The 24915-nt window shown below is 33.3% G+C and overlaps 2 long non-coding RNA genes across 2 annotated transcripts; one reads left to right on the top strand and one right to left on the bottom strand.

Annotated features, from left to right (window-relative positions):
• Nucleotides 1-422: 422 nt before the first annotated feature.
• LOC127730071 (uncharacterized) lies at nt 423-2586 on the bottom strand. The gene is made up of 2 exons (XR_007994958.1): nt 2162-2586; nt 423-1420 (listed from the first exon to the last, which is right to left on the bottom strand). It is a non-coding gene; the product is annotated as an uncharacterized LOC127730071 (long non-coding RNA).
• A 6687-nt stretch (nt 2587-9273) lies between these two features.
• Nucleotides 9274-19751, top strand: LOC127730068 (uncharacterized). The gene is made up of 3 exons (XR_007994956.1): nt 9274-9440; nt 17028-17188; nt 19680-19751. It is a non-coding gene; the product is annotated as an uncharacterized LOC127730068 (long non-coding RNA).
• The last annotated feature ends 5164 nt before the right edge of the window (nt 19752-24915 follow it).

The raw sequence follows: 24915 nt of genomic DNA, 5'->3' as shown, positions 1-24915 counted from the left end.
ATGGCTTCAATTTTTATTTACAAGCATTTATGACCCAAGCTTTGACCCAAGCTAAGTACGGCATTATTCTTTTGATGAATACATAAACAACTATTATGTGCATATCATTGAAATACAATAATCAATTATAATGATAACGATTTCCTTGAAAATCACACTAGTTAGTACTTTATTCAGATTTAGAACATAGTAAAGTGCTTTCGACCAATGAAATGCAAGATTTTTCACCCTCTTAATGGTGAAGAATGACACAAAACATGTTCTTAGTAGCTAATTACCTTATTGTTCTGTAAAACATACAAAGGGCCATTTACTGTAGCAAAATATTGCCTTGGGACATTTAGTCAGGAAAGTGTGTTGAAAGAAGATTGTATAGCCCCTGGCATTTTGAATAGACATTAATTATTAGTATAAATAGTAACAATGATGAATAAATTTTTAATACACAAAGTAGTTCAAATTTCCAAACAATATCTTTTTCCATTTTTGATAATTACAACTTTGTTAATACAATTTGGCACATTTATTGTCATTGTATTGTCATCATTTTCTTTGCTTTCGCTTTCATTTCGATTATTGTTGGGAACGGACAAGTCATTTTCCTTCTTTATATATCTATTGATGGCAGCTGTAATACCTTGTTAACGTTCTCTTGTAATGCTTCCAACGGACGCTTATACGTATCAAGGGCCGACGATCGGTGACCTCTCCTTGACTTTACAGTGGAATCAGTAAAACCTGCATTGAATAGTGTAGTGCAACATGTAACTTTTCCAGAATGATTGGATATATTGCGAGCGGTCATGGAAATCCGGGCAGCCTTGAATAATTCCTTCATTTTACTAGATAAAGTGTTTATTCCTATATGCTGTACACTGAATCGGATGGAACCATTTGAAGCTTGATGGGGTAGTGGCTTGCGGTAAAACCTACCCTCATGTGGAATTAGGGACAAATACTTTTCAAAATTTTTTACTTAGCATCTAGGGTTTGATGGATCACTTTTCTGAGTATTGTGTTTCACATCAATATTTCTGTTTTTGAATCCACCTTGTACAATCTTGCACAGTCTCCCGGTATAATGTAGTAACTTATTACCATTCGTATCAACCGAAATATGATACTGACTAGCGTCAAGTTCTTTGTGCTCATCGAGTGCACGAAATCCAAAGAGCTTACAGTTATAGAAAAAAAACAATGTTTGTAAGGCCAGTTGCCGTTTCACAATCGAAAACCCCACTATCCCACATGGTTTCCTCGTCCGATGTCAATATAGGGTCTGCTGTATTAACATTGGTGCCAATACCATTATTAGTCGGTTCCTTCATCCTACTGTCTAGACATTTTCTAAAAAACGAAAATGGAACGGATTCTTTTTGAAAAAAGTTTGTCATTTCTGTTACAGTCTGTTCTCAGATACCTACAAAAAAAATGCAGATTTTTACTTCTTCCAGCTATATAATACATCGTAGGAATTATTAAGACGTTGTTCTATTAGAATATGTCCTTTGGTTTTAATTAAATGATTTTTAAGAAGAAAAAGAAGAGCAACCTTTGTATGGTAATAGTTTGCCTTTCCAAAGTTGGTCAGATAAGATTATAATATAACGACGACGACGACGACGACGACGACGACGACGACGACGACGACGACGACGACGACGACGACGACGACGACGACGATGATGACGATGACGATGACGATGACGATGATGATGATGATGATGATGATGATGATGATGATGATGATGATGTCCAACGGCAAATTAATATGCATATTCAGGACGAGAACATGTTTGACTCATTGAAGACACTTTATGTTGTAAAAATGTATGTCTTTTGTTTCTTGTATTGTTTGGTTACTGTCACACTGACAAATACATCATATCTCATTTATTTATTGAAAAACAGTAAAATTAATATAAAAAAGAGAAGGTTAAGACCAATTAATAAAGAAAATAACAAATTTGGGTTAAATTAATTTTAGAATATTTTTTTAAATATCCTAAATATGCACTTCATTAAATATAAAAATCAGCAGCCCAAGGCTAAAACATAATGAAAAGGGTTTTATCTATATAAAAAAAAAGGAATTAGATGCATCTCAACAGTTGCGCCCCCCCTCCCCACCCACCATCGAAATTTTAAAATGTTATCATACCTTTGAATGCCTGATGCAATCTGGACCAATAAATTGGGCGGAAAAGGACTGCTATCCATGCGTCGACATTCTTGTATAAAGTGTGCCATCCAATAATTTAAAAGTTCGTTTGAAAGGCAGTTCGGATCACTGGGTATTGAAGCACCACCGTCAGCAAATGTCTCTTTACACAAATTCCTTTCTAAAGTCCAAGCAATCCAGATTCCTAAAGCCCACTTTTTGTTATTTTTAGTTTTCTTAGGATAGCTTGAAGAATTTTTTCTTGTAAACCCGAATCTGACATTGGAGCCGAAAATCTGCGGGTGGCAGCAGCCTCACACACGACAGGCTCGGTTTCACATTTCACTAAGTCCTGGGTAGGTAAAAGCATAAGATCTAACTCGGACACCTCTTCATGCAATTCAAAATTACCAATTCCAACATCTTTATCTGTTAGAAGGTTTGAGAGATGAATTACAGAATAAAATACAAACTTTTTACAGTAGAGAAAAAGAACTCACTAGTCAATCGTGCAAGGCGGTTACAATATAGCTAGAGGGGTCATTTGTTATACCTTTATTTTTGAAAACTATATTCATTCAGACCATTTAAAGGACATATTATTGATCATGAATAGAGTCTATATGTTCTAAGTTTGTAAGAGAATGATAATCCCTGTCTTCATGATGAGTACTCGCTAACGCTCGTACTTAATCATGAAGACAGGGATTATCATTCTCTTACATATACTTAAAATATTAAATTGTCATGAAATACCAGAGACATATATACACATATATATATTGTGACTTTTTGTCCTATCCAATTTGTGACTTTTTGTACTGTGACTTTCTGTCCGTTTACCCTATTCATAGTATAGCCCAGTGTTTCTGTTAAAATAAAGTTCTGGTCATGGTTAAAATAATGTCAGAATTTGTTTAGTTGTAAAAACAATTACAAAGTAATAATCCACTTAGAAATTCACCTCCGGCAAAATTCAGGTGATCGGAGGGCAATAAATTGCGTAATCGCACACCTGTGAATCCACAGTCATATCCTGGTTCCCGGTACTACGTTCCAGGTATTAGCTGATAGTTATATTGGTATATGTGTAACATACTGAATATTGCGATCGGGAACCAGTCTACCACAGTCACAACTCTAAGGAAATAATGACCGGAAAATCGGACAAACATAATTTCACTGTGTAATTTAGAAGCAAACTTTAGCAAAGAAATGTTTCTTGTAATATCATGATCATAACCAGATTTTACTTTTTAAATTAAAAGAAATGCCGAAAAAAAGGAAAAAATATTTTCTTAATCAAATACATTAAAAAAATACAACTATTTCAAGTAGTTTTTTAGAAAAAGAATTTATTTGATCTGAAATAAGTTTTCCTATTACTTTTCTTGATTAGCTATCGAGGTTATTCATCCCTGACTTGTCTACATGTTGTAGAATAATTATCGACGAGAATCTCATTCCGGGCCGCGATTTTTAACGGGATTTCACGGAGTTGCCAATCTCTGTGTATATATGTCTCTGTCTCTGGTCTCTGGAAATACTTACCTTATATCATTCCCAATATATCTTTCTTCCCAAATAATAAACCATAGAATTTTTTTTAGATAACTATTTCTATACATTTTATATAAATACAGCATTAAAAATTAAAATAATAAGGCTATTTAAATGGTTAATATTGTTTAATACTGTTCTTGAAAAAGTTGGAACGAACTGACCAAGCAACTTGGGACGAATCGGAGTTGGAACGAATTATCCAGATACCCGAATGATCTCCCTTTGACGGGTTACAGTAATGACTGGACCAAAAAGAAAATGCTAATAACTTTTTTATTTCTTAAAAATTTTGTCAAATTTGAATTGCTATAAATTTAGTCCATTTAATACATAAATATAAGAAAAAATATAGAAAACTTTTAAATCTTCATAAAACGTTACCTGACCAACGCTGACAATGACAGGACCAAATGAAAATGCTCATTACTTTTTTATTTCTTAAAAGATGTATGTTAAATTTGAAATATAATAAAACTTGATCATTTGATATATAACTATATGAAAAAATATAGAAAAAAATATTAAAAAATTCCGAAATATTCCGAAAACGTGACCCTTCTAACGTTGACAATGACCTGACCAACAACAGCAATGACCTAACCGATGAAAATTTCTGTGATATTTTATATCATTAAAAAAAAGGGGGAAAATATATGTTTTTGGGTAAAAAAAACTTGACCTGACCAACGTTGACTGTGTCCTGATCGTTGTACTACCTAATACTTATAAATATCTGATAGGATTTGCTTAAAATTTATATAAAAAAACCCATTAAGATTGAATGGTAGAGTCTTTATCAAATAATAAAAAAACCTGGGAAAAACAGTATAGGGTACTGTGACGGGCACCAGGTTATTTAAACTTTTTATGGTATTGAGTAGTATATTGTATTTTACCGTGTTGTAAATTATGTTGTATATTACCGGTTATAATTTGACACGTTTGATCACAAATATAAAGTAACACACAAAAGGTGTGAAGTAGGCCAAAAATACATGTAAGTTGATAAATCCAATATAATTGTTTTTTAATATTTTCATAACAGTTAATAATTATTTCCACGTACAACTTAAGGCATGCCCGAGCCTTGTGTAGGATATCTTGGTAGTTTTAAATATTTTCATAAAAAAAATAAACATTTCGCGGACTACTTGAGGGAAGCCCGAGCCCCTGCATGCACGATATCTTGGTAGTTTAAAATATTTTAATAAAATATAAGTAAACATATTCAACGACTTAACTTGGGGTATGCCAAATGTTCTCGAAAGTCTATACATTTATCGTTTGCTAATATGTTTGAAAAGCATTTTATATTTTCTTATTTGATAAAATTAATGGTTCAATCTAAGTATTTCTATAAATTTGATGCAAAGCCTATTACATATAAATAGATATAAAGCCATTTTTCCTGGTCATGATAACGGTCAGAATATAGGACAGAAAGTCAGACAAAAAGTCAAGGACAAAAAGTCACATGTATTATATGTTATATAATTATAAACATTGAGTCCTGTTTCAAAGTAAAATCTATTTTTTTTTTGTTAAAAGAAAGACAATATACTAATTTTGGGAAACATCTTTCTGTAATGGGCTTTCAGCATGTTCAGTGAAAATCAAATAATATGTACATGTATATAATTCTTTTAAAGTTACCCTTTCACGGTAAAGAGTTGTCATAATTTATGGTCAATATTTTTTAATTTGCTGCTAAAAATCCATAAAGATAATTGTTATTTTCTCAAATTTCAATAATCCAATGCCTAATACTAATGTTAAGATAGTGCTACCATAGGCGGATCCATGGGCCCTGAGGACCCGTCCCCTCCTTATTTATTGGAAATATTTGGTTGATTACATATGGAATCACTGAAGCATAAATGTAGCGGGCCATCACTTTAGGCAGTCAGTGGGACCCCTTATATGAAAATTGTCCAGATGGTATATTCCCCCCCCCCCCCCCACTGCTCGTTTTAAGACCCGCAGCCACCATCCGACAGATTTTTCCGCGGGTCCTCGTAGGGAAACGAATCTTTATGGAAAATCTCAAATTCCTCCCCGGTCAGAACAAGAAATGTGTCGGATGGATAGCAGGGACCATCGGGTCAACGGCCGAAGTACCCGCCCTTGTTGGTTACGCCCTTTGTTTGCTAAAGAACCCTTGTGTTAATTCTTTTAGGGGCACCCAAGTTGACCTATTGAAATTTCTGTCCTTGTCCAATTGATCCCGATTTACAGTGATATTTCAAATTATCCGCCTTCATCCCAGCCTACCCATATTGCCGGACCTTTTTGAAATTGTCTTTTTTTTCAACATCACCTCAAAAATGATTTTCATGTAGACACTCATCATCCAATAATATTCAAAACGTGTAGTTGGTGGGGTTCGTGTTACTTAGTCTTTAGTTTTCTATGTTGTGTCATCTGTACTATTATTTGTTTGTTTGTCTTTTTATTTTTGGCCACGACGTTGTCAGTTTGTTTTCGATCTATGAGTTTGACTGTCCCTCTGGTATCTTGAGTCCCTCTTTTATACATGCTTTGCCATTTCAACATTGAGTTTAATAATGAATAAGAAAAATAAAATTTCCTTTATAGAAAGAAAGGTTAGATGGTCAATTATCATTTACTTAGAGGACCAACGTCTGACTCTTTTTGTTCTATTTTATATTGTGTTGAAGTGTATCAAATTATTGCCTTTAATTAATTTTGGGTCAGTAGACTAGCACTGGACCAACAATGTTCCTATTAAATTTATTGATTTTGTTCTCTTTTGAAATATGCATGAGATATTTGACACTGGACACATAGCAAACCATAACTAATCGATCATTTCATTTTTACAAAATCTTAACCCCCCCCCCCCCCCCCAACGATATTGATTATTTTCATTTGTGATAAGTATTTATTTCAGTGCCTCACACAAACAATTTTAAGCTTGGCCTTTCTTGAACTGTCAATGTTCTGATTGTATCTTCTTAATCTTATGTATAAATAGTTAGGAGCTAGTAGCTAAAATTCCAAACTGTCAACACCAAGTGGCACTTTGATCTTTAATCTTCACTACAGCATTTGCATACTAGTTGATGGACTGACTTGTAAAAGCCATCATTCTTTGACACTGCATTGAATTGAAAACTTACAGAAGAGAGTTTTTTTTTGTATGAGAGATTTAGTCTATTTTCAAGCGTTTTCCAAGTTTATGCATATACATGTAATTCGTTGTTTCTATGGCAACACTATCACTAATAATGCCTGGAATATTATTAATATTTCTCAAATACAAGAAAACCTGCTTATGTAAGCAAAACTGTATACATTCATTGTTATATGTATCGAAGTTCATTAAAACGCATTTGTAAAAATTAGTACATATCCGTATTTTTGCAAATGAACTACTTGTTTCCATGGCAACACATTCAATGGCAAATATTGTACAATTGAATATGTAATTTTTTAAATGATTTTATTTGTTTTTTTCTAGATTGAGTAATTGTTTTTCTTGTATATTTTTCATGATTATGAAAACAGACTGAAATTTCTTTATAATCAGCACTTTTATCCAGAATAGAGAAATTGTGTTTGTTTCCTTCAAGTGGTAACACCATTAACGAAATCTATACTAGCAAAATCATTTATATATATACACATGTGTGTATACAGTGAAACTTAATAAGTGTTTTAGTTTTCCTACTTTTGTGCACATTTAAGAAACTAACTGAAACTTTTTTCAAAATTTGTGTATCAAAATGAAATTGTTTCCATAGCAAAACTAAGCATTTTGTATCCATGGTAACAAAATATTGAGACATACTTCCCCATTACTTTTTAGCATCATTGATAAGATAAGACAATGATATTTATGAATTCATAGTTGACTTTAACTCAGGTTTCTGCAAACAATAATGGTGAGCATTCAAAAATGACCTCAAAAGGGTATTTTTTACCTAATGCAAACCACATAAAAAGGGGGGTATATGTGATTATGATTGAAATGGAATATGAAAATATCAGGTATTAAATTACATTAATAAAATGCATATATTTAATAAAATCATAAAACAATATTCATTCTCTTAATTATTTATTATGAAAAATTATGTTGAAAATAGCCTTTTTCAGCTTAAAATCATAAGCTTAAAATCATAGATATTCAGAAGAGGTAAAACTGGTCATCGGTTGCTATGGCAACCGATATGCTTAGCAACCCAAATTTTGCCATTTTTTGTTTGTTTCATCAAGACTAGTAAGTGTGTGAAGTTTGAGGAAAATCCATGACCATGCGTGCCACACTCCCTATATAAGAGTTTAAATTGTTACAGAGAACCAGTATTAAATATATTCCAGTATCATAACCATGATTTTTCACTCATAAATTTTTGATATTTTTATCTTGCATAATCTTTACATTTCAAACGATTTGATCAACATAATTTTACTGTACTATACATGACAGCTTGGCCTAAGGAACCTAGTCCACTCATGTATTATCCCATAAAAGAGAGGCGAAATGGATATTCAAACTTATAAGTCGAAAACAAACTGACAATGCCATGGCAAAAATTAAATAACGAAAAACGATCAAAAGACAAATAACAGTATAGAAAACTCAACATAGAAAACTATAGACTGAGCAACACGAACCCCAACAAAAACCATAAAGTAGAATGTATTCTTAACTGATTTCGTCATCACTATAATTGTGCGAGAATGTAATGTTATGGAAAAAAATATAACGTATGTTCATGTCTCTCTAGTGTCCATTTATTCTTCTTCTATAGCCACGTGAGCAATAAAGGCTAGATGCGAGTATACGGTTTATAAAATATAAAACCGACAACTGTATAAAGTTAATATTAAGTGCATATAGACATGTAGAGAACACATTGCAGTTTTATGACCATTTTATACTTAAATCGATACTTAAATCCTCATCTTAAGACTTTGTTGGCATTAATTTTATTATCCCCGGATAAATTTCACACAAAACGCGGAAAACTTGAAAAATACTTAATAATATAAGAATTGAAGAAGAAAAAAACACACTATTGTAAAGTATGGAAAAAGTCTTTGCTGTTTTAATCTTAGTAAGCGGAGCTTCAACCATAATTTCCTCTAAAGGTGTTAAAGGTAAGTTTTTTAATCACTTCGTCCATTGTTATTCTACTTACCAATAAACCGTTTTTTCGCAACGTAAAGATCCCCTTTGCCTCCTCCACGTATGTTATTGTTGTCGAAATTCTGAATAAGTTTAAATTTTAAATTGTTTACACTTTTACTTTTAGATCTCGGTGACTCCATATTAAAAGAGAGACATATATACACATGTCTCTGATTAAAGTCAAAATTATACACGTCAGGTAAGGAAGTATATGAAGGAGTGTGGGTTCCTTCGTGGGAAATTTATCGGAAATACATTGGTCATAAAGCGATATTTCGTACAAGTTATTCAAAGTATTTTAAAGAACAAAATAACACACTCAAACACCAGAAAAAAGCAACTGTTTGGTCGTATGTTTTACTTGTTTTCTCTTTTTTTCGCCAAGAATTCCAGTTATATTCATGTCCATTTGGAAAGCCGGAAGAAATTGTCGATGGGAAGTGTTCTTACAACAAAAACAAGTTACCTGCAGATGAAACAGATCTACTTGCACCGCCAATACATGCGTTTGTCAAAGTTGGAGATGAATGTTTTGACTGGACCCAGGATGATCTTGTGGTTAGTATAGGAACATTAATGGACCATTCTGTCAATACACCATACATTAATTCCACATGCTGTACTGAAAAAATATATTGTGGCATTATTATGAAAATATGACACTGCCCATTATACGGTAAATTGGCCTTTTTCTTACAGTTTTTACCTACTAGAAGAGGCGGATTTAGGGGGGCAAGGGGGCCGCTCCGCCCCCTTATAAACTACATATATGGTTAATGCATAGACCTTTTACATGTCGCACTTTGGGCCCCCTTTTTGGAAAGGGGGGGGGGGGGGTTCTACAAATAAGACAAAACATTGGACGAGAAAAATGTTAATCAATCAACAATGTGCGATAAATCGTGAAACACAAAACAAGTATTTCTGTTTCGGGTCTTGTAGACCCGTATAAGGGAGTTTGTTTTTAACTAGAAACTTCCTTGCGCAAGCACAGGTATACAGGCCTTTTAAATTGATGGTAATACATACAGCAGAGTCATTTTTATATTTCTTAAATTCTTTAAAAAGGATTTTACCATTGAATAAAATACTATTCTTGTGATTCAAACAACCACCATTTGATATATGCTTATGAATGCAATGAATAATATACGACTGAACTTTGTAAAAACAACATGGTTATTAAATATGGGATCGAAAGATAGCCCTATGTTAGAAGAAATATAATTTATTTAATAAATCGATCGATATCATGGCTTTTATGACTGATTATTTATAATCTTCCGCCATTTTATGTCTGGAAAAAGGGAGACGACACTATAATTCTAACATTAGAAGTGTATCGGAATATTGAAGAATCCCGAATTTGCTAATGCATGCTATTTGTGTTCTTGTTGCTCATATTTAGTTTTCTGTGTTGTGTTTTGTACACTGTTGTTTGTCTTTTGGTCTTTTACTTTTTTGTAAAATGCCATGTCGTTGTCAGTTTATTTTCGACTTGTGAGTTTGAATGTCCCTTTGGTATCTTTTGCCTCTCTTCTATTGTAACTAGTTATTGATAACACGCAATGGAAGTGATTGGAAGATGAACTCACAGGCACTAGACGTTTTATCAATACTAATAAAATATGGGCAATGGAAAGAAAAAAATAGTGTCAATGTATATAAAAAAGGGCTGGGACACTATTTTCTTCCAATGGTCTATATTTTATATTATTAATAGAACATCTAGTGCCTGAGGTGAGCTATACACATCTGGATACGTCTTTGGTATATACAAATAAAACATGACGTGACTTCAAATAATTCAAGACACTCTACAGTTGGGAGAATTTGGCTTTCAGATGTGCAAACAGAATACACTTGCAACTAAAACAAGAAGAAAGTGTAGATATGCTAATGAGAGAACAACCTGCACAATCTGAACTTTTTGCCTATCACTATTTTTGAAAATTCGCCTTCAGTATTTCAAAATTACAGATAATGCAATTTATGCACCCGAGAGCGAAATTGTGTGATAGGAATTTCTTCGGTTTGTTAGGTAGCATTTTTTAAGGTCTTGTTTTAAAATTATCTTTCTGTTATATGTGAAATTTCGTTCAAAAACACGAATTTTAACTAATTCTGCCTATTACGTATATTGTTCATTACATATCATAATAAATTCTGTTTGATAAATTTGTATGTGATGCACATAAAGTAATTAAGAATACGATTCATTTTTTCCCTAAAAATCTTTTATTGGTAGATACCAATTAATGTCAGCCGCTTTTTTGTTGCCGAACATTTTAAAGTAGAAAGGTGATATAACCTGTATCTAACCCTACCACGCTCTCCGGAGAACCTTTTTGTATGCGGACGATTACGTTGTGAGCTGGAGCTTCGTTGAACTCCGATTTAGTGTGTCGGTGCAGTACATAGCAACATATTTTGAAGCCAATTCAAATGTCATCGTCTTGGATTTTTATACCATATTTGACGCTCAACGTAAAGCATCCATCAAGCATAAAATGTTTAACAAGTCCGTACATATTTATGTGGGCTTTTGGTGTGTGTTTGTGTATGTAATTGTGGTGGAAGGGGCACAAGCATGACCATTTCTTTAAACTTCGAACTGGTCTACTTTTTAACCTTTTTTTCATTCGAGCTTCACCGATAAGTACGAAAGCCTATTAGGGTCACAAAAAAAAAAAAAATATTTATCTCGTAATCGTAATTACGAGATCATTATCGCGTAATTACGAGAAAATTATCGCGTAATTACGAGATAATCATTTTTAACTCGTAATTACAAGATAATCATGTTTTAACTCGTAATTACGAGATAATTATCGCGTAATTACGAGAAAACTATCGCACGAGAAAACTATCGCGTAATTACGAGATAATCATCGCGTAATTACGAGAGAACTATCGCATAATTACGAGACAAGAAGTTTTTTATCTCGTAATTACGAGATAATTATTGCGTAATTACGATATAATTATCGCGTAATTACGAGAAAACTATCGCGTAATTACGAGAAAACTATCGCGTAATTACGAGATAAAATAAACTGCTTCGCTGAGCGCAGCTAGATACGCCCGCAGAGGTCCAACCCTGAACAGTTGGGGCAAAAATGGACACAATATTCAAGCTTGATACAGGTCTGAATTTGGATTGTAATCAAATATTTGACATATTATAGGTTTCTGAATATATGTAGTCACAAACTTGAAATTGGTTATATGAATTGAATTTATATTCAATTAAAGATTTCTTGCTGTTGTGCAATACACTGTGCTGTTGCGCAATACTTAGTAAATCTGTTGTCAGACTATAAACAAATAAAGTTCAATTAATTCTCAATGTCATATTAGAAATTTATGAAAATGTAAAGGGAGCTTACATCAATAGATATAAACTATTCAACAAAGTTTCATGAGAATTGCTGACAGCATTTTTGAGTTATTGTCCGAAAACTGGAAAATCACCCCTTTTTTAATGAATAAAACCCAATAACTCAGAAATGATAAATGAAAAATTTATAAAATTCTAAACAGAGCTTACATCAAAAGATATAAACAATTCACCAAAGTTTTATAAGAACTGCTGAAAGAATTTTTGTTTTTTTGTCCGAAAACTGGAAAATCACCCTTTTTTTATGAATAAAACCCTGTAACTCGGAAACGTAAAATCTAAAATATATAAAAATCGAAAGGGAGCTCATGTCAATAGATAGAAACAATTCACCACAATATCTTGCAAGTTGGTGAAAGCATTCTTGAGTTATTGTCCAAAACTAGAAAATCTCCCTTTTTTTAATGAATAAAATCCAATAACTCAGAAATGATAAATGAAAAATTTATAAAATTCTAAACAGAGCTTATATCAAAAGATATAAACAATTCACCAAAGTTTTATAAGAACTGCTGAAAGCATTTTTTATTTTTTGTCCGAAAACTGGAAAATCCCCCTTTTTTTATGAATAAAACCCCATAACTCGGAAACGTAAAATCTAAAATTTATAAAAAACGAAAGGGAGCTCACGTCAATAGACATAAACAATTCAATAAAGTTTTATGCAAATTAGTAAATGCGTTTTTGAGTTAATGTCCGACATGTTGACGACGGACGGACAGACGGACAGACGGACAACGGTATACCATAATACGTCCCGTAAACGGGCGTATAGAAATGATTATCTCGTAATTACGCGATAGTTTTCTCGTAATTACGAGATATTTATCTCGTAATTACGCGATAAATATTTTTTTTGTTAACCTAATAGGCATTCGTAGATAAGTCTTTTGTAGACGAAACGCTCGTCTGGTGTACACAATTTTAAGCCTGGTAACAAAGATGGGTTTATTTATAGATGTATAACCGGTTTCTCTGTTATGAATAAGGGAGCTACCGTTTGATTTTTATGTGGGGGGGGGGGGGGGGGCTATATATAGGATGAAATATTTTGTCCTGCATTTTTTTTTGGTTGTAATCTCTGTCCTGCCTTTTTATTTTTCACTCTATTCGGTCCTGCCTTTTTTTTATTGGTTTATCCTGACTTTTTTTACATAAATTGTCATCCTGCCTTTTTTTTGCCAAGTTGCTCATCCTGCTTTTTTTTTACTCAAAACTCCTGTCTTGCCTTTTTTTCAGATTTCATCCTAGCTCCCTTCCCCCTCCCCATAAAAATCAAATGGTAGCTCCCTAATATAAACACTGATGTCCAACACAGTCACTGAATTAAGATTGGAAAACACATCGCACCTTTAAAGTAATATGGAAGTTCTGCACATTGGACGGTAAACCATGACACACATGTAAATCATCCTTTCTTTACAGAATACATATAAGTATGATCATCCAAGTTTCCTTTCTTTACAGAAGAATACTTAAAAGTGTGATCATCCAAGTTTCCTTTCTTTACAGAATACTTATAAGTGTGATCATCCAAGTTCCTTTCTTTACAGAATACTTATAAGTATGATCATCCAAGTCTCCTTTCTTTACAGAATACTTATAAGTGTGATTATCCAAGCTTCCTTTCTTTACAGAATACTTATAAGTGTGATTATCCAAGCTTCCTTTCTTTACAGAATACTTATAAGTGTGATTATCCAAGCTTCCTTTCTTTACAGAATACTTATAAGTGTGATCATCCAAGTTTCCTTTCTTTACAGAATACTTATAAGTATGATCATCCAAGTTTCCTTTCTTTACAGAATACTTATAAGTGTGATCATCCAAGTTTCCTTTCTTTACAGAAGAATACTTATAAGTGTGATTATCCAAGCTTCCTTTCTTTACAGAATACTTATAAGTGTGATTATCCAAGCTTCCTTTCTTTACAGAATACTTATAAGTGTGATTATCCAAGCTTCTTTTCTTTACAGAATACTTATAAGTGTGATCATCCAAGCTTCCTTTCTTTACAGAATACTTATAAGTGTAATTATCCAAGTTTCCTTTCTTCACAGAATACTTATAAGTGTGATTATCCAAGTTTCCTTTCCTTACAGAATACTTATAAGTGTGATCATCCAAGCTTCTTTTCTTTACAGAATACTTTTAAGTGTGATCATTCAAGTTTCCTTTCTTTACTGAAAATATATAAGTGTGATCATCCAAGCTTCCTTTCTTTACAGAATACTTATAAGTGTGATCATCCAAGTTCCTTTTCTTTACAGAATACTTATAAGTGTGATTATCCAAGCTTCTTTTCTTTACAGAATACTTTTAAGTGTGATCATTCAAGTTTCCTTTCTTTACTGAATATATATAAATGTGATCATCCAAGCTTCCTTTCTTTACAGAATACTTATAAGTGTGATCATCCAAGTTCCTTTTCTTTACAGAATACTTATAAGTGTGATTATCCAAGTTTCCTTTCCTTACAGAATACTTATAAGTGTGATCATCCAAGTTCCTTTCTTTACTGAATATATATAAGTGTGATCATCCAAGCTTCCTTTCTTTACAGAATACTTATAAGTGTGATCATTCAAGTTTCCTTTCTTTACTGAATATATATAAGTGTGATCATCCAAGCTTCCTTTCTTTACAGAATACTTATAAGTGTGATCATCCAAGCTTCCTTTCTTTACAGAATACTTATAAGTGTGATTATCCAAGTTTCCTTTCCTTACAGAATACTTATAAGTGTGATTATCCAAGCTTCTTTTCTTTACTGAATACTTATAAGTGTGATCATCCAAGTTTACTTTCTTTACAGAATACGTACTAGTGTGATCATCCAAGTTTCCTTTCTTTACAGAATACTTATAAGTGTGATTATCCAAGTTTCCTTTCCTTACAGAATACTTATAAGTGTGATCATCCAAGCTTCTTTTCTTTACAGAATACTTATAAGTGTGATCATCCAAGTTCCTTTTCTTTACAGAATACTTATAAGTGTGATCATCCAAGTTTCCTTTCTTAACTGAATATATATAAGTGTGATTAACCACGTTTCCTTTCTTTACAGAATACTTATAAGTGTAATCATCCAAGTTTCCGTTCCTTACAGAATACTTATAAGTGTGATCACCAAAGTTTCCTTTCTTTACAGAATACTTATAAGTGTGATCATCCAAGTTTCCTTTCCTTACAGAATACTTATAAGTGTGATTATCCAAGCTTCTTTTCTTTACTGAATACTTATAAGTGTGATCATCCAAGTTTACTTTCTTTACAGAATACGTACTAGTGTGATCATCCAAGTTTCCTTTCTTTACAGAATACTTATAAGTGTGATTATCCAAGTTTCCTTTCCTTACAGAATACTTATAAGTGTGATCATCCAAGCTTCTTTTCTTTACAGAATACTTATAAGTGTGATCATCCAAGTTCCTTTTCTTTACAGAATACTTATAAGTGTGATCATCCAAGTTTCCTTTCTTAACTGAATATATATAAGTGTGATTATCCACGTTTCCTTTCTTTACAGAATACTTATAAGTGTAATCACCAAAGCTTCCTTTCCTTACAGAATACTTATAAGTGTGATCACCAAAGCTTCCTTTCTTTACAGAATACTTATAAGTGTGATCATCCAAGTTTCCTTTCTTTACAGAATACTTATAAGTGTGATTATCCAAGTTTCCTTTCCTTACAGAATACTTATAAGTGTGATCATCCAAGCTTCTTTTCTTTACAGAATACTTATAAGTGTGATCATCCAAGTTCCTTTTCTTTACAGAATACTTATAAGTGTGATCATCCAAGTTTCCTTTCTTAACTGAATATATATAAGTGTGATTATCGACGTTTCCTTTCTTTACAGAATACTTATAAGTGTAATCACCAAAGCTTCCTTTCCTTACAGAATACTTATAAGTGTGATCACCAAAGCTTCCTTTCTTTACAGAATACTTATAAGTGTGATCATCCAAGTTTCCTTTCCTTACAGAATACTTATAAGTGTGATTATCCAAGCTTCTTTTCTTTACTGAATACTTATGTGTGATCATCCAAGTTTACTTTCTTTACAGAATACGTACAAGTGTGATCATCCAAGTTTACTTTCTTTACAGAATACTTATAAGTGTGATTATCCAAGTTTCCTTTCCTTACAGAATACTTATAAGTGTGATCATCCAAGCTTCTTTTCTTTACAGAATACTTATAAGTGTGATCATCCAAGTTCCTTTTCTTTACAGAATACTTATAAGTGTGATCATCCAAGTTTCCTTTCTTAACTGAATATATATAAGTGTGATTATCCACGTTTCCTTTCTTTACAGAATACTTATTAGTGTAATCATCCAAGTTTCCGTTCCTTACAGAATACTTATAAGTGTGATCACCAAAGCTTCCTTTCTTTACAGAATACTTATAAGTGTGATCATCCAAGTTTCCTTTCCTTACAGAATACTTAAAAGTGTGATCATCCAAGTTTCCTTTCTTTACAGAATACGTATTAGTGTGATCATCCAAGTTTCCTTTCTTTACTGAATATATATAAGAGTGATCATCCAAGTTTCCTTTCTTTACAGAATACTTATAAGTGTGGTCATCCAAGTTTCCTTTCCTTACAGAATACTTAAAAGTGTGATCATCCAAGTTTCCTTTCTTTACAGAATACGTATTAGTGTGATCATCCAAGTTTCCTTTCTTTACTGAATATATATAAGAGTGATCATCCAAGTTTCCTTTCTTTACAGAATACTTATAAGTGTGATCATCCAAGTTTCCATTGCTGTCGTGAATCTAGAAGTATAAGCGACAAAGGAAGAACAACATGTGCTAATGAAATACCAATTTTCATACGAACATGGAGGATTATAGGATTCAAATACTTACTTTGGGGATTTGACAGTACAAGGTATACATTTTTCATAATGCAAAACAAAACTTCACTTTCCGCTATATAAATGATGTTCTCTCACTAAATAAGGCAAAATTTGGTGACTGCTGAACGCATCTATCCCACCAAACTTGAGATAAATGATACAGCAGATACAGTTAATTCTGTCTCGTATCTTGACTTCATTCTAGAAATTGACAATGATGGTCGGTTGAAAACAAAACTTTACGACAAAAGAGATCATTTCAGCTTCCCAATTGTGAAGTTTCCATTTCTATGTAGCAATATTCCAGCAGCGCCTGCATACGGAGTATATAATTCCCAGTTGATGCGATATTCCAGGGCTTGTATTTCCTATCATGATTTCATTGATAGAGGGTTGCTGCTAACAGGGAAGCTATTAAACCAAGAGTTCCAAGTGGTGAAGTTGAAATCATCCCTTCGTAAATTTTACGGACGCCATCACGAGTTGGTTGACCGTTATGGAATATCCGTTTCACAGATGACAACGGATATGTTCTAATTGTCGTAACTTTAATCCCGTCCCCTTTTCCTCGAATGTGACCTACCAAATTAGACTTATCACCGGGTTTGTACTAACATGAGCAACATGACGGGTGCCACATGTGGAGCAGGATCTGCTTGCCCTTCGGGGGCACCTGAGATCACCCCCAGTTTTTGGTGGGGTTCGTGTTGCTCTGTCTTTGGTTTTCTATGTTGTGTTTTGTGTACTGATGTTTATCTGTTTGTCTTTTTCATTTTTAGCCATGGTGTTGTCAGTTTATTTTCGACTTATGAGTTTGAACATCCCTTTGGTATCCTTCGCCTCTCTTTTGCCATATGATGTGCTGGCTTTTGAATTTTAAAGTGTGAAAATGCTAATGGTAATGTTACGTAGTAGATTTTCGATGAACTTACAATTACGACTAAAAGTCACCAAGGAGACAGCAACTCAAACGTTAAAAGAACACAAAAGAATCTGGAGGTCAATTTTCGGTGTCCACCAATACTTTATGTCAAGCTCGAAATCTAGACAATCGAGTCTAGATAAGTTTTGATTAAAATAAGAGCGGCAAACAAACATCCGCCATCAACAACAAATCCCTTGCTAGACAAAAAAAAAATAAGTGAAACATGGACTGACACGGATGATATTCCTATCTTCCGACACGCACATTGATATGTTGAGGGTTTCAATAAATATTTAAATAAGCATACCTCCTTCTTTTCAATTAAATCGGCGAAATAGCAAAATATTCTTAGAATAGCATACAATTGTACTGATTGATATTTTAGTTGGACACCTGGTTGTCGTTCGTTGTTGTATATCAGATTTGTTTTCATTTATTGCTTTGTACATGAACTAGGCCGTTAGTTTTCTCGTTTGAATTGTTTTAGGTAGCAACCATTTGATTTTTATGGGGGGAGGGGGGCTAGGATGAAATTTGAAAAAAGGCAGGACAGAAGCTTTGAGTAAAAAAAAAGGCAGGATGAGCAACTTGGCAAAAAAATAGGCAGGATGACAAAATATGTATAAAAAGTCAGGATAAACTAAAAAAAAAAAAAAAAAGCAGGACACAATTTTTCATCCTAGCCCCCCCACCATAAAAATCAAATGGTAGCTCCCTTACGTTTGTCATGTCGGGACCTTTTATAGCTTGCATGCGGTATGGATTTCGCTCACTGTTGAATGTCGTACGGTGATCTATAGTTGCTTATTGCTACGTCAGTTAGTCTCTGGTGGAGAGCTTTCGCATTGGCAATCATACCGCATTCTTATTTTATAACACTCAACCTCCACATTATCCGGGACAGTGGTGTAACAATACAACATAAGAACAAAATGATTAAATTAGTTGGAAAGATCTGGACTCATCAGATCGGTAAAAAGCACAGACACTAAGAAAAATACAAATGAAATACAGTACCGATCTGAGCATGCTTGTTTTAATTTGTAAAAATATTACCATAAAAGCTGGTTATGAAATGCCACTTACTCTATTGAATTTTTGCAAGGGGAATTATGTTTCCATAATAAAATCCATATGTCTTTTATTTGTTACCAAAGCATTTAGTAACAATTTATTAATCTGTATCAAAATTGCGCATATGCAGTGGCGCTCGAATCAATAACAGTTGAGAGGTTAAATTATATCGAAGTTGAAAAGCACCGAGTTTTGCCAAATCCGGCTAAGACCATCTATGCCCGAGGTGTCAAAAAAAATTATTTTTTTCGATCAATTTTTGACATTTTATTTTCTGTAAATTTACCGAAAATGTCCGTTTTGATTAGAGCGCTACTGATGAGTCTTGTGTACAAACGAAACGCGCGTTTAGCATGTTTAGTTTACGAAGTTATAAGCCTGGTACCGTTCATGATGTACACGAAAATATAGAGTAATTGCATTTAAATGGAATTGTTGTATCAAGTTCATTTTTGTTATATGTCAATATTCAACACTATAAAAGTTTGTTTGACTTTACTGTGTATTTCTATTATATTTTGCAGGTTTGCAGATATCTTTGTAGCTTTCCTAAGAAACTGTGGTACAAATAGTGGACCTTTCCAACTGAACTTAAACTAGTATAAATGTACGAATAAAATAAATTCAAATCAAATCACATGTAATTTTTACCTTTAATACCAAAGGATCTAAACTACACAAGTAGAAGTGCTAAATGTATACGGATAGAAAAATTGACATGTACCAAAATATCACCTGGAGTGACTCACACCTTATTATCAGTTTTCACTACGGCAGATATTCCCGATTGTCATTCACAACAGTTGTTTTTCGATAACTGTACAATAGATTTGTGTGTGTTGTTCCAGTTGTTATTGTAATACAATGGATTTTGCAATCGTGTACAACAGATGTTGATCTGTGTTACCTATTGCATCTGAAGTAACGATAGCCGTTTATAAGGTGTGGTGCATGATTGGACCGTGTTTTCTTAGTTAGGGAACCAGTGGCGGATCCAGATGGGGGCGTAGAGTGCGTACGCCCCCCTTTTTGCTTGCACTTTTTTTTTTTTTTTTATAAAATGATTAATCAGACTAAACTTCGTGAACTTTGCCATATCCCGCGTATTTAATTTTTATGGACAAATCATTACTTATAAAGACATGTTTCGCTCGTATTTACTGTAATATATTATTGATTATGTCAAAATCATGTGATTCGCTACGGTGGAGTTGACCAGTGCGTCGAAAAAACGTCACTCAGTCATTTTGAAATTCAAATTACAGTAACACATTGCTTAGGCTGAGGATGACAAGGATTGAGCAAGAACGTATTTATTGACTTCTATTTCACAATTCCACCGAACAGAAAGAAATACTCTATTACACTCTCGTGAAAAAAAGTTCCACAGCAATATTATTTACCTACGAAAACATGTTTAACCCAACACGCCCCAGCCTATTAATAACATAGCTGAATAATGATCCCCAGTCGATAAGCTCTAGATAGATTAAAGTCTAAGGTACGGACCATTTGATTTGAGGGGGCAGTCTGAGATGTTTGAGAGAAAAAATTCTGACCCTGATTTTTGCCTTAAACAAAAATTCTGGCCGTATCTGGATTGAAAACAATAATCTTGTCCACTTTTTTGCTATTAGAAACAAAAATTTCCAACAGAATTATTTAGCATTAAATGAACATGATGAATAAAAAAACGGGCGTAATTTTTTGGGGGCCGGGGGTTTGCATGTAAATCTCATATCTGACCGGAATGTCTGTTTCGTCGAACTGATTAAATTAATACTTTTTCAAGGCCCGATTGCAATCTGCCTGCTGGGTGTGGCCTTTATGTTTCCATTTGTCGACCGTCATTCATATAGTCGTTGTCATTTCAAACTCATTCGTAGCCTTTGGTTGATTTGGAACCCCTCACTTCCCTTGTTGGGTGAAACATTTCAACCAAACATTTGGATAGAAATTGCTTGTTTTTCTTTCTCAACTCGTGTCGGTCGTATTGTAAATTTCATTGAATAGCCCGGCGTATATCTTGTTTACAATAAGAAATCCGTGACGTTATGCTAACTAAACATACAACAAACGAGAATTTTCCATCCAATCATTTTATAATAGACAATTAATGGGGAGAATACGGCATCAAAAATGTCCAACCCTTACACTTTAACTATAAAATATACATGCCTTACGTCAGGAACTGTTAAAAAAGTGCATTTTACACTTATTTTATGTTTTTTAGCCAAAAAAAGGTCCAAAAAAATTTATCTTTACATACTTCGCCCCCCCCCCCCCCCCCTTTTCCAAAATCCTGGATCCGACCCTGGGAACCATATCATTTGAGTCACTGACGAATTTTCCCATATAAGGGAGCTCCCATTTGATTTTTATTGGGGGGCTAGGATGAAATTTGAAAAAAGGCAGGATAGGAGTTTTGAGTAAAAAAAAAGGCAGGATGAGCAACTTGGCAAAATAAAAAGGCAGGATTACAATTTATGTTAAAAAAGTCAGGATAAACTAATAAAAAAAAAAGGCAGGACCGAATAGAGTGAAAAATAATAAGGCAGGACAGAGATTACAACTAAAAAAAATGCAGGACAAAATTTTTCCTTCTTAACCACACACCCCCGCCCCCCCCCCCCCCCCCCCCCCCCCCCCCCATAAAAATCAAATGGTAGCTCTCAGATTTAATTCTGATTGGTCCGTGGAAATATATTGATTGATAGTGCTGTCGTCACCTAATTTTAATCTAAATCCAGATTTGCCGGTGGGGTATTTTTCTTCCGATGAGGTTTTTGGCATCCGGTTCGCCGGACATAATTAACTTGAGATTTTTTCCTAGGAAAATTAATCATATACTAACAAACAAACAAACAAACAAACAAACAAATACTTTATTTGCCAATCACGGCGCCCAAAATGAGCAGAATAATTTTTATTTTTTTATTTCAAACATTATATAAAAAAAGATTAAACAAAGAATAACGTTAGTTTTGATTTAATTGATATAACATCTAATAACAAAGTAAATAAAAAATAAGTCATTTGTAATAATAAAAATATATATGACCATTATATGTTCATGATGCTCCTCAAATTGAGTTTTTTTTTTCAGAGTTAAAGTAAAGAAACGAGTTTGAACAATGCGTTTACATTTTAATGTGAATAGTGAACGCACAAGAAAGTTAGCGATATAAACAGGCAATCCTGTCCATCACATAAACTTGACATCAAGGTTATCAAATTGATGCAAAACTTCACCGATGATTAAAAATCAAAATATATTTCATTTCAGAGTAAGCATAAAAATGTATGAACTTGCCAACAAAAGGCCATCATTTCTAAGCTAGTCTACTGTAAACCGAGTAAGCATGGTTATATTGATAAAAACAAAATAAACAGTCATTATACATGCTAAACCATTTCTTGAAGAAAAAAATTCTACTCCTACATGTCCACTCGTTTTGATCTCCATATTTGATAATATTTTACAAAGATTCAACCTAAGGATAACTTTTAATATCGTATGCCGTCAAGAGGGAGATGGTAAATCTTCCCAAAATAGCAACATGGCGTATCTTCTTGTTGTGGCAAGTGACTCACTGATCTAAATGACACTGGTAGTTTAAATTTGTCTTTCATGTCATCTACCTGACTTTTTCTGTGAATATAGTAACAACATCCTCCTGATAACAACCAACAAGGGAAGCAGCATAGAATCATCCATTTTGACAGGTAACATTTTACCGGTTTGGAACAGTTCAAAATGAAGACACTTAAATTCTCGATCGAATCCTCTCCGTAATTTCGGTCGTCATTTCGGCCATACCAACGCAAGATAACAGGAGTGTTTCTTTCACACACATCAGCATACCAAGACTCTAACCCTTGGCTGAAATTAAGTTGCAGACAAAATTTTCTGCCTTTTTCAAAATCGTCCCTTGCTTGTTGTAGTTTTGACACTAACTTGTCAAGAATTTCTTCACTTGATGTGTTCACTAAAACTGCAAATTCATCTTTCCACCATTCCGTGTTGAAATGTTTCTCACTGACCCTAATTACTCTTTCATGCTTGATTTTGGTTCGAAATAGCAAAAGTTTGTTTTGAATATCATATGAAGTATGAAGGAAATCATCAATACTGTGTACTTCAAACATTGCTAACGCGTCATTCACCAAACCACCAGTGATATCTAGAATTCGTTCGCTGCTTTGTCCGGGATAATACCCATTTTTAAATTCTTCATGTAACATTCCGGGCTGTTCTTGGAAATGGTTCCATAGCATTATAGTCATTGCTGGGACATGACTGTTTTCCCTTATGTCCGCGGCATCAGTCTTCCGTTCCAGTGTATCCTTATTTCATGTATTTACAGCAGACTACAAAAAAAAAAACCGAAAAAATCAAAAATAAACAAAACCGTGAATTTGTATTACACATTTGGGAAATTTAATTACATTAGTTCTTTTGTACATGGTTATCTTCGGGGTAGTCGCATCATTACCCTTTTGCAGTTAAAATAGTAATTGTTATGCTATTTTTATTTCTCAGTTCGTTTGTACTAGTATTATTTTTCTCTTCTGTGTAATTTTCGTCTGTCATTTGTTGGTTTACCTTTTTATGCTTATTTTTCTAACATTTTTATGCTTATTTTTTTTTTAGCCTTTTTCTTTTTATTTTTTTACATCTTTTTACGCTTATTTTTTTTTAACCCTTTTATGCTTAATTTATTTATGTTTATCGATCATGTTAATACGGTTGTATATTTAATAAATTTTATAAATTAGACTTTAAAAGTATTGATATCACGTAAACATGATATTAACATGCCTTACAAATTTTGTATAACTTTGATTTAGAATTTACAGAATATGGATCTGTAAAAGAGCATTTAGTTAAAATAAAAAAGGAATTTTAAAGTCGTTTTCGCATCAACAATTATTTCTAACTCGAAATTGATCTCGAACTCAATTCGAATTCTTACTCGAAATTTCATGGGGCATTGCTCTTAAAAGAAAGCAGTATTATATTTTTTTTCAAGTTTTGGACCTCCATTGATATTTATTGACATACGGACTCAATTAAAAAACTTTAATTCTAACTCAACTTGACTTTAACTCGAAATCGAAGTTTTACTCGAAGCTTAACTAGAAATGCAACTCGGACTTTAACCTGTATTTTGGCTCGAGCTCTAACTCAAACTCAAAACATAACACGAACTATAACTCGATTTTCAACTTTAACTCGATCTTCTAACTCGATGGTTAGCTAGTGACACATACCAAAGTTTCAAGATCCCCGCCGTTTAGGATTCAGGTAAGTTATGGTCTATAGTACATATTATATACATTTCTAATAAAAACTGTACATGATTTTTTAAATAAAAACTTTCTGTAAAATTAGTGTTATATTCATCAGACTGCCCGGCTTTCTCATTCCGATCAAAGAAAAATAATCACGAGTTTCGTTGGTATTTGTAATTATCGCTATTTTGTGCATTTTTCCTTTGATCTTCAAAGTTTTGGAAGTTTCTCAGCCACATCTCATCTCAGGGCTGTCGCCCTTCGATGAGATTGTAGCTGAGAAACACCCTCTCGTTTGAAAAACCATCAATAATTTTCAAATATACGCACCATGCAAGCAGTATTATTTATATTTCAGACCTCTAGAGATAATTGATTGACGAATGTATATACTAATCTTACCAATGAATAGTTTTGTAAATGCTTTTCCATGCTCTTCTGTTGCTACTGGGATATAACTTTGAG

This window comes from Mytilus californianus, unplaced genomic scaffold, assembly GCF_021869535.1.
Source record: "Mytilus californianus isolate M0D057914Y unplaced genomic scaffold, xbMytCali1.0.p SCAF_2, whole genome shotgun sequence".
Classification (NCBI taxonomy): Eukaryota; Metazoa; Mollusca; class Bivalvia; order Mytilida; family Mytilidae; genus Mytilus; species Mytilus californianus.
This window is presented reverse-complemented; position numbering and strand designations above follow the sequence as displayed.